Source organism: Panulirus ornatus, chromosome 1 (assembly GCF_036320965.1).
Source record: "Panulirus ornatus isolate Po-2019 chromosome 1, ASM3632096v1, whole genome shotgun sequence".
Classification (NCBI taxonomy): domain Eukaryota; kingdom Metazoa; phylum Arthropoda; class Malacostraca; order Decapoda; family Palinuridae; genus Panulirus; species Panulirus ornatus.
In genome coordinates, this window is record NC_092224.1 from 53735610 (window position 1) to 53752474 (window position 16865).

Here is a 16865-nt window from a genome sequence, read left to right on the forward strand (position 1 = left end):
TGGGAGGTCATAACAGTAACTGTTTAACGGGAGGGTCTGTGCTAACTCATGGTCAGAAACTTTAACCAACCGCTACACCAGGGAGCGCCTCTCTCTCTCTCTCTCTCTCTCTCTCTCTCTCTCTCTCTCTCTCTCTCTCTCTCTCTCTCTCTCTCTCATTACCTTTATCAACTATTTATAATCATTCATTTGTACTGGAAAGGGAAGGAGCTCTGCCCTAGTGTGGCGCTTCCTCTACATAACTCGAACTTTCTTCATTCTGGTACAGTTTTCGTTGCCTTCCTCTGGACCTCCTCTACAAGCTCTTTGTGCTTCTTTAAGTGAGGCGACCAAACGTCTGAAGTATATTCAAGTTTTGATCTAATGTTCGATATGAAGAGCTTTCTCAATATTTCCTTAACCGTATACCTGAAAGATATTTTAATATTTGCCAGCGGACCGTCTGTTTTCCTCACTGGTCACCCAATATGGGACTTTGGCGACAGTTTAGGGATGATGTCCACTCCCAGTCCTTCCCACACGCAGAATCCTGAAGCTTATTTCCTGTAAGATAATAATCATGTTGACGTCTTCTATTATTGTGTTCCATCACCATTACCATACTGCTGCTCAGGTTGAATTTCATCAACTATGTATCAATACCAAACTGGGAGTCTGTTTAGGTCCCTTTGTAAGCTGATGCAATTCTGCAATTCTCCTCGCTTTTCACCTCCGGATGACCCTTGTATAGTCTGGAAACATATTTATGTAAGCGACCACTCCTTCAGGCACGTCATTATGCAGATCAAGTAGAGTAACGATCCGAGAACAGAGACCTGTGGCACTCCACTACTCACCTTGATCCATTCAGAGATGGATCCGGTAAAATGAGTCTCATTTTCCCTTGTATTGAGATAATCTCTATTGAAGGAGTTTCCCTCCCTTACAGTCGCTTTCTGATACAGCTTCTCAACCAGCCTCCTACGTGGTATAGTGTCAAATGTTTTCTAGCAGTCCAAATACAGACAATCCATCCATCTTTCTCTTGTGTCTAACATGGAGCTCACTCTCTCTTGGAAATCTATGAGGCTTGTTACCCATGAATCCTCTCCCTAGATCGTTGTTGTCTTTCGCTTAGGTAGTTCCTTCTTGCAAGCAGTTATCCATTTACTTTCTGATCACCTTTTCTAGTTTTCCTGACCACATTCGTCAGAGAGTAACTCCATGTCTCCTCTCTTAAAAGTACAGATAAGACATTTTCCTCGTCCACTCTCTCGGTACTTATCCTTCCTCTAGCAACAAACGAAAGAACACTTCAAGTGGGCCTGTCAACCACACCTGCACATTACTTCAGCACATATGGATAAATCTCACCATGACCATTGGCCTTATATGGTCCAAGGTTCTCTAGCTGTCCGCTTCTGTATGTTCAGTGCTTTCCAACACCTCCTCCCCAGTCCACTGAAAATACTGCTGAACTGGTGACACTTCTTCCCATACGCTTAAATTATCTTCCCTCGGAATCCAAGCCTGATTAGCTGCTCTTAAACTGACAATTTACTCCTGACGAATTCATGGAAAAGTTTCGATTTACTTCGTGTCTTGTCCACTATATCGCTTTCAAAGTTTCTGTTTCTCATGTCATATCCATCTGCACTCAATTCTTACTCTCTTCTGCCTTTCAAATGCTGGCTGGCTAAGCGCCTCCTGTATCTTTTTCACGGCACACTCCTAAGATCTTCCACCTTCTCTTACTGACCTACATCTCTTTCTTTTAACCTTTCTTCTGTATTTGGAGCTACAGGCACCCATGGTCCTACCGCTTCACTATAAATCTCACAGAACCATCTACAATAATAACCTGGATCATCTCCAGTGATCTCACCTCCCATATGTTCCGTGCACGTCCCACGATTATATATCTCCACTTCGTGGGTAATTCACTATCTGTACTGAGAAAGGGAGGGAGTTTTAGAATCGTGAGGACCCATCGTCTGAATGTTCTCTATCATATAACGTTTTCAAACCCCTGTGTGCTGTCCATATTTACAGTTTTATTATTCATCCACTCGTCTTGTTTACTATAACAGCACTTCTTTACATCTTTTTTTTTTTTTTTTTGACAAAATTTCTTGCTTAATTTCAAGTCCTCGCCTCTGGTTGTTCTACACTTGCATACTTCGAAGAACTGTTCACTGTTGACATCATCAAACTGGTTTTAAAACTGAAGGGTTTTAATCAGGTCACCCCTTCCTCTTCTATCATCCCTGGCGGACATATTCAAGACCTCCATCCTGTCCCTGTAACTCAACTCTCCTAATTCTTGTCCCAACTTCTATGCACTCCTCTGGACCTTCTCTTTAAGTTCTTCGTGCCGCCTTCTGATGCAGTGAGCAAACTTGAGAAGCAGAATTCCAGATTTTGGTCTAATGCAGGATATAGACATCCTACAGAATATTTCCTCATCCATATAACTGATCGTTATTATCATAGTTCCTCATCCATATAACTGATCGCTATTATAACATTTCCTCATCCATATAACTGATCGCTATTATAACATTTCCTCATCCATATAACTGATCGCTATTATAACATTTCCTCATCCATATAATTAATCGCTATCATGATATTCGCCAGCAGATGTGGGACTCTGGCCACAATGGGACGATGTCTAGTCCCTCCATATGTGCCTTTCTCACAAACACATCCTTGTAGATTAGTTCCCGCTCTCTCTCTCTCTCTCTCTCTCTCTCTCTCTCTCTCTCTCTCTCTCTCTCTCTCTCTCTCTCTCTCTCTCTGTGTGTGTGTGTGTGTGTGTGTGTGTGTGTGTGTGTGTGTGTGTGGTGTGTGTGTGTGTGGTACAGTTACATATCAACTACATATTCACACCGGAGGTCAGGCCTTTCCAAGGAAGGCAGTCAGTGCTGGAGGCAGCATGAGTGACCCATCAGCCAAGCCTATCATTACTGGGTGTAAATACACTAATTAAAAGCCTGGCCCAGGCCTAATTATCACTAATTACCTCCATCCCTGATGCTGCGCTACGCATGGGTCCGCCACATTTCTGGCCATGGGTGATCATGATCTCGAAAATACGGGCAACCACATGAGAAGGAAGGAATCCATTGAGGCATGGGTGGCGGGTGATGAGAGATACGGGCAGGATACGGCCCTGGATACGGGTAGCAAATGGTCATGCATACGGGCAGGATATGGCTCTGGATACGGGTAGCAAATGGTCATGCATACGGGCAAGATATGGCCCTGGATACGGGTAGCAAATGATCATGCATACGGATAGGATACGGCCCTGGATACGGGTAGCATATGACCATGCATACGGGCAAGATATGGCTCCTGGATACGGGTAGGAAATGATCATGCATACGGGCAAGATATGGCTCAGGATACGGGCAAGAAATGATCATGCATACGGGCAGGATATGGCCCTGGATACGGGTAGCAAATGATCATGCATACGGGCAGGATATGGCTCTGGATACGGGTAGGAAATGATCATGCATAAGGGCAGGATACGGCTCTGGATACGGGTAGCAAATGGTCATGCATACGGGCAGGATACGGCTCTGGATACGGGTAGGAAATGGTCATGCATACGGGCAGGATACGGCTCTGGATACGGGTAGGAAATGGTTAAACTCCTCTTCCTCATTACTCCATCGGTCCCAGGCGAGGAGAATTCCAGACACAAGCAAACACATCATCAGAGCTGGCCTGGACGATATTCGTGGGAGCTGGCCTGGACGATATTCGTGGGAGCTGGCCTGGACGATATTCGTGGGAGGTGGCCTGGAGGGATATTCGTGGGAGCTGGCCTGGAACGATATTCGTGGGAGCAGGCCTGGACGATATTCGTGGGAGCAGGCCTGCAGGGATATTCGTGGGAGCAGGCCTGGAACGAAAACGATATTCGTGGGAGCGTGCCTGGAGTGATATTCGTGAGAGCAGGCCTGGAGCGATATTCGTGGGTTGGCGTAGTGTTATATTTTATGCGAATATTTTGGTAAAAAGTCTCAGCTGTTCAAAGCAGAAATAGAATTAGGTCGAATGAATACTTTGAACATAAATGCACATACTTCCCACATGGGTATAAATATAAACCTCAAATATAAATCCGAATATCTCGGACATCATCACAAATATTCAAAAACTGGACGCGAATATTTCGATATTCCGGACACAAATATGTTCGAAATACTTCCCGAATATAAGTCTATGAGTATTTCATACGTGCACGAATATTTCAGAATTGAATGTGAACATTTGTAACATTTATATGAATAGTTCAGATATGGCTGCAACCGTTACGGAAGAAGAGTATGAAATTTACCGACAAGGGATGACGCCATTTGGAAACTACTGTACATTTGGTGAAACATGAAAATTCTCATGAAAATACGACGACACAGGAGAGAGAGGAGATCCGCGTGAGGCATAACCCGACGGTCTGTGACCAGGTCATCTGGTGTGGAGGAGTGCTTGTAACAAGTGTCGAGTCTCCTGTATTCCCTGATCTACACAGACGGAGTACAGGAGAATGGAGCAGAGGAAATTCATCGTCCCCCACCTCCCTCTGAAACACCAGCCTGCAGGGCCCCCCCAGCCACGGAAGAATACCAAGTTATCACAGAGGAAGTATATTGACGTGGAACTTTTTACAAGATAAATGGTAAATATTCTCATCTAATTACTGCCCCGGGATACTCAGGGGAGGGAGAGAGAGAGAGAGAGAGAGAGAGAGAGAGAGAGAGAGAGAGAGAGAGAGAGAGAGAGAGAGAGAGAGAGAGAGAGAGCCTTCAGCTGTATCCAGACTGAAGCTGAAGTTCGAGCATATCATATTGTCGTTCTGGAACAGTTTAGTTCCTGATGATGCTGCGTCTAACCGTGTGTTAGCTGCACCAGCAGAGTCAGGTTCTCCAGGTGTCTTCGTCTGTTCGCTCCTGCAGAGGACTGGCCTACTGTTGGCCCAAACCTCTGGGCCGACACTGAACACCCCCAGCCAACAACAAACTCTTGATGAACATATTCCGCAGGGGAACAGCGAAATGGCATTGTTCGGTGGAATAACCACTCACCTCTAACATTTGTCCTCGACAGTATATACGACAGTTGCCTGTCCTTCAAATATCGAAATGAAATTCAGAAATGATTGGGTACAAGCCGTGAGAAATAGACATAAACTGAAAAGTCGCTCCATAAGGGGCCTCTCACACAAATAAATGAATAACAAATAAAATCATATATTCACATCCCTGACAAGATCTTCGTCAAGGGCAGCAACAGATGAACAAGACCCAAATGATGTTTACAGAAGAGGAAGGAAAATGTGTAAAACATATTTTCAGTCTCTTGAACACAGCAATAAAACCTTTGAGAACGACGACACGACCCTTATGCAGGACGATACGACCCTTGTACAGGACGATACGACCCTTGTGCAAGACGATACGACCCTTGTGCACGACGATACGACCCTTGTGCAGGACGATACGACCCTTGTGACGACGACCTTATTGCACGACGATACGACCCTTGTACACGACGATACGACCCTTGTGCAGGACGATACGACCCTTGTGCAGGACGATACGACCCTTGTGCACGACGATACGACCCTTGTGTAGGACGATAAGACCCTTTGTACAGACGATACGACGATACGCCCCTTGCAGGACGATACGACCCTTGTGCAGGACGATACGACCATTGTGCAGGCAAGATACGACCCTTGTGCAGGACGATACGACCCTTGTGCACGACGATACGACCCTTGTGCAGGACGATACGACCTTGTGCAGGACGATACGACCCTTGTGCAGGACGGTACGACCATTGTGCAGGACGATACGACCCTTGTGCAGGACGATATGACCCTTGTGCAGGACAATACGACCCTTGTGCAGGACGATACGACCCTTGTGCAGGTCAATACGACCCTTGTGCATGACGATATGACCCTTGTGCAGGACAATACGACGCTTGTGCAGGACGATACGACCACTGTACAGGACGATACGACCCTTGTGCAGGACGATACGACCCTTGTGCAGGACGATACGACCATTGTACAGGACGATACGACCCTTGTGCAGGACGATAGGACCCTTGTGCAGGACAATACAACCCTTGTGCAGGACGATACGACCCTTGTGCAGGACGATATGACCCTTGTACACGACGATATGACCCTTGTGCACGACGATACGACCCTTTGTGCAGGACGATACGACCCTTGTGCAGGACGATACGACCCTTGTACACGACGATATGACCCTTGTACACGACGATACGACCCTTGTGCAGGACGATACGACCCTTGTGTAGGAAGATACGACCCTTGTGCAGGACGATACGACCCTTGTGCAGGACGATACGACCCTTGTACACGACGATATGACCCTTGTGCACGACGATACGACCCTTGTGCACGACGATACGACCCTTGTTCACGACGATACGACCCTTGTACACGACGATACGACCCTTGTGCACGACGATACGACCCTTGTGCAGGACGATACGACCCTTGTGCACGACGATACGACCCTTGTACACGACGATACGACCCTTGTGCACGACGATACGATCCTTGTACACGACGATACGACCCTTGTGCAGGACGATACGACCCTTGTGCAGGACGATACGACCCTTGTGCAGGACGATACGACCCTTGTGCAGGACGATACGACCCTTGTGCAGGACGATACGACCCTTGTACACGACGATATGACCCTTGTGCACGACGATACGACCATTGTGCACGACGATACGACCCTTGAGCACGACGATATAACCCTTGTACACGACGATACGACCCTCATGCAGGACGATACGACTCGCGCACGACGATACGACCCTTGAGCACAATACGACCCTTGTGCAGGACGATATGATCCTTGAGCACGATGATACGACCCTTGTGCAGGACGATACGACCCTTGTGCAGGACGATACGACCCTTGTGCACGACGATACGAACTTTCTGCACGACGATACGACCCTTGTACACGACGATACGATCCTTGTGCACGACGATAGACCCTTGTACACGACGATACGATCCTTGTGAACGACGATACGACCCCTTTGTAGGACGATACGACCCTTGTGCAGGACGATATGACCTTTGAGCACAACGGTACGACCCTTCAGCACAACGGTACGACCCTTGAGCACAATGGTAAGACCCTTAAGCGCAATGAGATGACCCTTGAGCACGACGATACGACCCTTGAACATGACGGTACGACCCTTGAGCACGACGGTGCGACTCTTGAGTACAACGGTACGACCCTTGAGCACAACGGTACAACCCTTAAGCACAACGAGATGACCCTTGAGCATGACGATACGACCCTTTAGCATACTGGTACGACCCTTGAGCACGATGGTATGACCCTTGAGAACGACGGTAGGACCCTTGTGCAGGAGGATACGGGCCTTGAGCACAACGATACGACCCTTGAGCACGACGGTACGACTCTTGAGCACGACGATACGACCTTTGTGCACGACGATGCGACCCTTGTGCACGATACGATCCTTGATCACAACGGTACGAACCTTGAGCACGACGATATGACCCTTTGAGCACAACGGTACGACCCTTGAGCACATCGTTACGACCCTTGAACGCGACGGTACGACCCGTGAGCACGACGGTACGACCCTTGAGCACGACGGTACGACCCTTGAGCTTGACGGTACAACCCTTAAGCACGAGATGACCCTTGAGCACGACGATACGACCCTTGAACACGACGATACGACCCTAGAACATAAAGTTATGAGCCATGAGCACGACGTTACGACACCTGTACATGTTGAGCCGGTCCTTAATCTTATCCTGAAGAGGTCAAAGGACAGGTCATCATATCAAGGGTCGTACCGTCGTGCTCAAGGGTCGTACCGTCAAGCTCAAGGGTCGTACCGTCGTGCTCAAGGGTCGTACAGTCAAGCTCAAGGGTCGTACCGTCGTGCTCGAGGGGAGACATCCTCTATAATGCAACAATACTGTTCATAACCTTCTGGTTTGGCTAAGGGCTACACTGCAAGGCTACTTGCTCATGTAGTCTGGTGGAAACTAGGCTACACGTAATTTGGGTGAATGTAAGGCTACGGGGGTACTTGATCATGCGCCCTAGCTGGGGCTTGACTACGTGCTACCTGGCTACTCGCTCATGTAGTCTTGTGGGTGGCTGGACTACGTGGCTACTCGCTCCTGTAGTCAAGGTGGTGAGAGAGCGCTAGGCTAGTCACTCCTGCAATCCGGTGAAAGCTAGGCTAGGCGGCTACACGCTCATGCAGTCTGGTGGAGCCAGGCTATGCAGTTCATGCAGTCCGTTGGATAGAAGGCTATGTGGGTAGTCGGTCATGCAGCCTGGCAGGAGGCTAGGCTACGCTCGGCTACTGGACCATGTACTCTGGTGTGGTCTGCTGCAGGCCAGGGCGCGGGGTGGCTGGAGGCTACGCTCGGTTACTGGACCATGTACTCTGGTGTGGTCTGCTGCAGGCCAGGGCGCGGGGTGGCTGGAGGCTCGTCAGAAGAGTCACGGGAGAGCAGTTATGGCCGTGGCTGCAGCAGTTACTAGCTGGTTGTAACCCAGTCACACCTCTGTGATGACGTCTGTAATTGTCTTTCGAATTTATATATAACGATGTATATTATCTCTCTCACATAGTGGGACTCTCTCTCTCTCTCTCTCTCTCTCTCTCTCTCTCTCTCTCTCTCTCTCTCTCTCTCTCTCTCTCTTCAAGATATTGCCTCTTACGGAAACAGAGATTCTAGAGAAATTATCAAATATATGCTCGAATTACTGCTTCTCTTCCATCGCTTCCTCTCAGACAGGACAAGAGCCGATATTGTGGTTCATATACTTCACTGGATGGTAATGATGAGGCACTGACACAGAAAGCTCTCAGCTCTCACGTCTTAGGCTAATGAACGAGCCGGAAGATAAGGTCAAGTGATACTGAAGAGCATTCTTTTCAAAAGTCCTGATGTTTCTGAAACGTCGAGATAAAACAAGCGGTTACAGAGCCATATATTCAGTAATAATCGATTCCTGTGGTCTACACAACCGCCACCATATTTAAACCTGCCTGTCTTGAACATGCGCACGCTCATGTTTTGCCCCACACCAGCTGCCTGACCCTCTACCGGGCATATGACGTTACATCCTCATGACGCTTGGCATGTCTAACAGGCGTGGGGAGCTGGCGTGGGGAGCTGGCGTGGGGACCTGGGGTTCCATTTCCACTGGCTCGGGCAAGACTTCTTGAGTAACCACGTCACTCTGCCCCCAGCGGCGTCCTCCTGCACGGTACAACAGTGGACAATCCAACCATGCCAGACATACCTGCCACTTCCCAGCGGCAAACACAGTGCTGTTCAAGGTAGATGGAAGCTACAATACCACGGTGAAGCTAGGGAAAAAAAATAAATAAAAAATGGAAATACCAGAACAAAAAGTGGGTCAAAGATAAAAATATATAATCCCATAACAACGCCATCTATTGAGCGGGATTTCAAAGCTGGAAAGATGAATATTTGATGGAAAAGTGACGCGACAATTGTTTCCTATACTGATCTACTTGTGTGTATATATATATATATATATATATATATATATATATATATATATATATATATATATATAAATTTATTTGGCTTTGCCGCTGTCTCCCGCGTTAGCGAGAAAGCGCAAGGAAACAAACGAAAAAATGGCCCAACCCACCCACATGCACATGTATATACATACACATCCACACACGCAATATATACATACCTATACATCTCAACGTATACATATATATATATATATATATATATATATATATATATATATATATATATATATATACACACAGACATATACATATATACACATGCACATAATTCATACTGACTGCCTTTATTCATTCTCATCGCCACCTCGCCACACATGAAAATAACAACCCCCTCCCCACAAATGTGCGTGAGGTAGCGCTAGGAAAAGACAACAAAGGCCACTTTCGTTCACACTCAGTCTCTAGCTGTCATGTAATAATGCACCAAAACCATAGCTCCCTTTCCACATCCAGGCCCCACAGAACTTTCCATGGTTTACCCCAGACGCTTCACATGCCCTGGTTCAAATCAGTGACAGCACGTCGACCCCGGTATATCACATCGTTCCAATTCACGCTATTCCTTGCACGCCTTTCACCCTCCTGCATGTTCAGGCACCGATCACTCAAAATCTTTTTCACTCCATCTTTCCACCTCCATTTTGGTCTCCCACTTCTCCTCGTTCCCTCCACCTCTGACACATATATCCTCTTGGTCAATCTTTCCTCACTCATTCTCTCCATGTGACCAAACCAATTCAAAACACCCTCTCTTCTGCTCTCTCAACCACATTCTTTTTATTACCACACATCTCTCTTACCCTATTACCACTTACTCGATAAAACCACCTCACACCACATATTGTCCTCAAACATCTCATTTCCAGCACATCCACCCTCCTCCGCACAACTCTATCCAAAGCCCACGCCTCGCAACCATATAACATCGTTGGAACCACTATTCATTCAAACATACCCATTTTTGCTTTCCGAGATAATGTTCTCGACTTCCACACATTCTTCAACGCTCCCAGAACTTTCGTCCCCTCCCCCACCCTATGATTCACTTCCACTTCCATGGTTCCATCCGCTGCCAAATCCACTCCCAGATTTCTAAAACACTTCACTTCCTCCAGTTTTTCTCCATTCAAACTTACCTCCCAGTTGATTTGTCCCTGAACCCTACCGTACTTAATAACCTTGCTTTTATTCACATTTACTATCAGCTTTCTTCTTTCACACACTTTACCAAACTTAGTCACCAGCTTCTGCAGTTTCTCACACGAATCAGCCACCAGCGTTGTATCATCAGCGAACAACAACTGACTTGCCCCTCTCATCCACAACAGACTGCATACTTACTTGCCCCTCTTTCCAAAACTCTTCCATTCACCTACCCAACAACCCCATCCATAAACAAATTAAACAACAATGGAGACATCACACACCCCTGCCGCAAACCTACATTCACTGAGAACCAATCACTTTCCTATCTTCCTACACGTACACATGCCTTACATCCTCGATAGAAACTTTTCATTGCTTCCAACAACTTGCCTCTCACACCATATATTCTTAATACCTTCCACAGAGCATCTCTATCAACTCTATCATATGCCTTCTCCAGATCCATAAATGATACATACAAATCCATTTGCCTTTCTAAGAATTTCTCACATACATTCTTCAAAGCAAACACCTGATCCACACATCCTCTACCACTTCTGAAACCACACTGCTCTTCTCCAGTCTGATGCTCTGTACATGCCTTCACCCTCTCAATTAATACCCTCCCATATAATTTCCTGGGAATACTCAACAAACTTATACCTCTGTAATTTGAGCACTCACTCTTAACTTTCTTCTTTCACACACTTTACCAAACTCAGTCACCAGCTTCTGCAGTTTCTCACATGAATCAGCCACCAGCGCTGTATCATCAGCGAACAACAACTGACTCACTTCCCAAGCTCTCTCATCCCCAACAGACTTCATACTTGCCCCTCTTTCCAAAACTCTTGCATTCACCTCCCTAACAACCCCATCCATAAACAAATTAAACAACCATGGAGACATCACACACCCCTGCCGCAAACCTACATATATATATATATATATATATATATATATATATATATATATATATATATATATATATATATATATATATATATATATATTCTTTTTCTCCCAGGACTATGGTATTTCCCTGTTGACGTACCTCTGTGCCCATGTCCTTTACAATACTGTAAATGATGTGCATTTCACTGTCATGTTGGCTGGATACATAGCCATGTCAAAGCTAAAATAAAAATACGTTTTCTGAGCTGTGTGCATCTCTTCATGTGTCATTTATAATCCATTATGTATTTCCTATTTTTACCTTTAATTTTTCTCGTACAATGATGTTCTCGGGCTCTGCCTGGGGCCATGCACCTGATGGTTCGTGGTTCGAAGCTTTACATAAAGCAGGGATTACTAATTGTGTTAATGATCATAATAATAATGTAGGGTGCCATAACTTTTCTTGCTCCAAATTTACGTACGATATAGTTTTAGAAAAATTTGCATAATTAGTTGTATTCATCGCCACGTATTTTCTATCACACTCGTGGAATACCAAAACGTACACAAACTAGAGGCAAACTGGAAACTGAGTATGTAATTCTAATGCACAATATCATCCTCATTTGGTCTCTGATGTATTAAGATAACTGCCATGGACTTATCTTAAGGAGGGACGACAGGATTACGTTCCTATAAAGCAAGGCTAATGCTTCACTACAAGAATAACCATGGGAGACACATAGGTGTGTAATTTAAGAGGTGTACTGTCTTAGAATCACCCTTATCACCTGATTGATGGCTGTGGCTTGCCACGGAATGCCATGATGTCCCTGGCGGATGATCATGCTAACCCACCAAGTACATCTGCACTTTCTACATTTTTCACGTATGTTCGGGAACCTGGTCATATAGCCACAATCGTCATATTTACTCACATACACATCTTGGAGGTCCAGTTTTCTTGAAGTTTATGTACATTCAAATTGTACCGACAATATCAGGCCTCATAATCGATACTCGTCATCCACTACACTTAACTCACATGTCTGATGTGTGGCGCAGAGGCTCAGCTGAATGACTGGTAAACGTGGGCCAGTTAGCAGAGCCTGTAACATACACAGGCTTGATCAATGATGCCTACAGCAAGTGAACCGTTATGGCATAGCTTAACACAGACCATGAAAGGCATGTTATCCATAGAGCCTTACTAAAAAGCTTGAACTGCAGAGCCTTGCTACAGAGTCTAGACACAGAGCCTTGCTAGAGACTTTAGACACAGAGGCATGCTATAGAGTCTAGACACAGAGCCTTGCTATAGAGTCTAGACACAGAGCCTTGCTATAGAGTCTAGACACAGCCTTGATATTGAGTCTAGACACAGAGCCTTGCTATTGAGTCTCGACACAGAGCCTTGAAATAGAGTTTAGACACAGAGCCTTGCTATTGAGTCTAGACACAGAGCCTTGCTATAGAGTCTAGACACAGAGCCTTGCTATAGAGTCTAGACACAGAGCCTTGCTATAGAGTCTAGACACAGAGCCTTGCAATACAGTCTAGACACAGAACCTTGCTATAGAGTCTAGACACAGAGCCTTGCTAGAGAGCAGAGAAACAGGGCTTTGCGATAGAGCCAAGACAGCGCAGAGACACAGAACCTCGCTCAAGATCCGTACTATTCTCAAATGTTCCCGGCGTTATGAGAACCATAACATGACAGGCAGGAAAAAAACATGGGCCGAGCCAGCCAGCCATATTCATACTATCAAACACCATCAGATCCTGGCTAATGTTCTGTCAATCATACACATAAAAAAAAAAAAAAACCTTGCCTATTTTTCATCTTTTTGGTGAGGGATGAAAGAGGAAGGAAGGGAGTGTATCCTTCCTTCTTTCCTTCCTTCTACTGTACACTTGGCTCGTGAGTGACTGTTGTAGTACCCAACATCATAACTCAAAGTTTGGCTCCAGACGATAATGGCAGTGTACAACACCAGGGCCACATATTAAAGCAGGCAGGGAATATCAGTCACTTGCTGAGAAGTAAGATCAAATCAGAAGTTTGGCTAGCTGTTGGCTGGCTATATCGTGGCTGGGTGAGGCTGGAGACGCGTGGCTACGGGGTGAGTCAGGGGGAGACGCGTGGCCACGGGGTGAGTCAGGAGGGGGCGAGCCTTACACTGGTGTGGGCTTCAGCCTGGCCACGGGGTGAGTCAGGTGGGGAGGTGAGCCCTACACTGATGTGGGCAGCAGACCGGCCGCCGCTTCTCCATGACACGCTCGACCCAGCTGCTTCCTCTATGGGGTTGCTGTCGTCACTCCAGTGCCCTTACCCCTTGAGCACGAGGGTACGACACTTGAGCACGACGGTACGACATTTGAGCACGACGGTTTTCGACCTTTGAGCACGACGGTACGACCCTTGAACACGACGGTATTACCCTTGAACACGACGGTGCGACCCTTGAACACGACGGTGCGACCCTTGAACACGACGGTATTACCCTTGAACACGACGGTGCGACCCTTGAACACGACGGTAGGATCCTTCAGCAAGAACAGTACGAGCCTTGAGTACGACTGTACGACTCACAAGCGTGATGGTACGACCCTTGCGTATGATTACCTGCGCTTCCAGTTCATCACACCCCAGGGTCGTACCGTCGTGCTCATGGGTCGTACCGTGGGCCATCAGGACCCTGTAGTCAGTAAGAGAATATGACAGATATTCGATAATCAAAGATCGAACAAGCAGTGTGTTGTGTAAAGACTAAACAACATATGACACTGCCATCTGCTCTTTTTCTTATGATGATATTGATCGCAATGAGAGACGTAACTAACGCTTCAACGTCCAAAGAAAATGAGAAAACGTATTCTGCACTAGAACGTAACTTTTCCAGGTACGTCCTGAAATATTATCATGGTTCCTCTCACTTTCATTCTCCAGTCTCTCACTTTCATCCCCGCACCTCTCACTCTCATCCTTGCACCTCTCACTTTAATTAGAAGAACCACTGATTTAATTCAAGTGCCTTTCTCTTTCATCCCAGCACCACTTGCTATAATTTCGCCACTCCCTTGCATTAATTCCAGCAGTACCACAATTCAATTTCAGCTCCCACTTGCTTTACTTCCAAACCCCTATGCTCTGATTCCAGGACCTCCTTTCCTTTATTCCAACTCCACTTGCTTTACTCCAGCACCTCCTGTGTTATTTCTTATGCCCAATGTTCAAGATCCACGATCTCTGCTTTACTCCCAGCTCTCCACATCAGTTCCAGGACCCCTTCCTTTACCCATTTCAATGGTAGCTAAGACGATACAGGCAACTGGATATATATATATATATATATATATATATATATATATATATATATATATATATATATATATATATATATATATACTGGAAAGGATCACAATTTTGCGCGTGATTAAGTATATTCCTATGAGTCCACGGGGAAAATGAAAATGAAAAACGATATGTTCCCATGTGCACTTTCGTGTAATAATCACATCATCAGGGGAGATACGAGAGAGAAATATAACAGTCAGCTGTTATACAACGAACAGACGTAGATAGGACGCCATTTGGTAAACATGTGATTGTCCAAGACAGACAACGAGTTTATCATAAACTTATTATGTGGACAAGAAGGTGAATTGTTTACAAATTTTATCAACAATAAAATTATCAAATTTGTATAGACCTTCACTAATATCAAGGTTATAATTCTCTGTGTATTTCATAACAGAAGATTCCATGATATTTCTCATGGTACTGGAGTTAAAGTTAATAACTGAGATGGCATCACTCTAGTCAATGCAATGATCATAGTTTTTAACGTGATTAGCCAAGATATTTGATTCTTGTCCCGTTCTTATACTATATTTATTTTGCTTAAGTCTAACAGAAAGATCCTTACCAGTCTGCCCAACATAAAACTTCTCACAATTTCTACATGGCACTTTGTAGATACATCCAGGAAAATTTTCTGGTGAGTTCCTGATTAAGATATTCTTTAAAGTACTATTGTTGCTGAAAGCAAAATTTACATTAAAGGATTTCAGAAACATGGGAAGTAAAGTAAGATTATTATTAAACGGGAGAACTAAAAGATTCTTGGTGTCAATGGGAGGTTTGGGTTTAACTCAATAAATGATATCTTTGCTAACTTAAGGTACTTTAACTTTCATCCAATCAACTTTCAAACTAATCATCAATAAACTCTGGACTGCAAATACGTAATGCCCTAAGGAACATAGATTGAAATGATGATAATTTAACTCTGTCATGTTGAGATGAGTAATCATGGATATATGAGCATACATGGGTAGGTTTTCTGTATATGCTAAACTTAAACGTGTTTCCTTGCCTATGGATCATGCAATCTAAAAATGGTAACATACCATTATTTTCATTTTCTACAGTAAATTTGATGGAAGGTACTAAATTGTTAAGTAAGGGGAGAAATGTTGTTGTAAATTTTCATTCGTTGGCCAAACACAAAGAACATCATATATATATATATATATATATATATATGTATATTTTTTTTTTTTTTTTTTTTTTCGCTTTGTCGCTGTCTCCCGCGTTTGCGAGGTAGCGCAAGGAAACAGACGAAAGAAATGCCCCAACCCACCCCCATACACATGTATATACATACGTCCACACACGCAAATATACATACCTACACAGCTTTCCATGGTTTACCCCAGACGCTTCACATGCCTTGATTCAATCCACTGACAGCACGTCAACCCCGGTATACCACATCGCTCCAATTCACTCTATTCCTTGCCCTCCTTTCACCCTCCTGCATGTTCAGGCCCCGATCACACAAAATCTTTTTCACTCCATCTTTCCACCTCCAATTTGGTCTCCCTCTTCTCCTCGTTCCCTCCACCTCCGACACATATATCCTCTTGGTCAATCTTTCCTCACTCATTCTCTCCATGTGCCCAAACCATTTCAAAACACCCTCTTCTGCTCTCTCAACCACGCTCTTTTTATTTCCACACATCTCTATTACCCTTACGTTACTTACTCGATCAAACCACCTCACACCACACATTGTCCTCAAACATCTCATTTCCAGCACATCCATCCTCCTGCGCACAACTCTATCCATAGCCCACGCCTCGCAACCATACAACATTGTTGGAATCACTATTCCTTCAAA

The 16865-nt window shown here is 45.2% G+C and overlaps 1 long non-coding RNA gene across 2 annotated transcripts in view; it reads right to left on the reverse strand.

Moving 5' to 3' along the window:
* The window catches only part of LOC139749023 (uncharacterized), a 1138420-nt gene that overhangs the window by 365720 nt on the left and 755835 nt on the right, over nucleotides 1-16865 (reverse strand). The window lies entirely within an intron of this gene.